The following is a 663-nucleotide window of genomic DNA, read 5'->3' as shown; positions in this document are numbered from 1 at the left end:
GACAACTAGTATATGAAAAGGTGTCCAACATTACTAATCATCAGGGAAGTAAAAATTAAAATCACTAGGAATCACGTCACACCTGGAGGAATGGCTAGTATCAAAAAGACAAGTGATAACAAATGTTGACAAGGGTATGGAGAAAAGATAATCCTACTACTCGGCTGGTGGGACTCTAGATTGGTACAGCCATTATGAAAGACAGTATGGAGGTTTCTAAATAAATTAAAAATAGAACTACTCATCTTTTTGTAGTTCATGAGCACGATGATTGGGTTTTCACACGAATGTGTGAGATGTGCAACTCTCTGAACCTTGTTATGATCTTGGCACATTACTCATCTTACCTGAAAGAAAAAAAAAAGAACTACTCTACAATCCAGCAATTCCTTTTCTGGTATACACACAAAGGAGAAGAAGTCACCACCTCATAAAGATATATGCACTTCCATGTTCATTGCAGCATTATTCACAATAGCCAAGATATGAAAAATGAAAACAACTTAATGCCCATTGGTGTACAAATGGATAAAGAAAATGTGATATATATACATATTCATAAAGTTGGCCCTTGAACAACACAGTTTGAACTGCACAGATCCTCTAATATAAGAATTTTTTCAACAAATATGTTGAAAATTGTGTGGAGATTTGCAAATATTT

At 34.5% G+C, this 663-nt stretch overlaps 1 non-coding gene across 1 annotated transcript; it reads left to right on the top strand.

The window, feature by feature from the left end:
• Positions 1-243: 243 nt before the first annotated feature.
• On the top strand, positions 244-348 carry LOC115831962. The gene has a single exon (XR_004027447.1). It is a non-coding gene; the product is annotated as a small nucleolar RNA U13 (small nucleolar RNA).
• Positions 349-663: the final 315 nt, after the last annotated feature.

Source organism: Nomascus leucogenys, chromosome 20 (assembly GCF_006542625.1).
Source record: "Nomascus leucogenys isolate Asia chromosome 20, Asia_NLE_v1, whole genome shotgun sequence".
In the NCBI taxonomy this organism is placed as follows: Eukaryota; Metazoa; Chordata; class Mammalia; order Primates; family Hylobatidae; genus Nomascus; species Nomascus leucogenys.
This window is presented reverse-complemented; position numbering and strand designations above follow the sequence as displayed.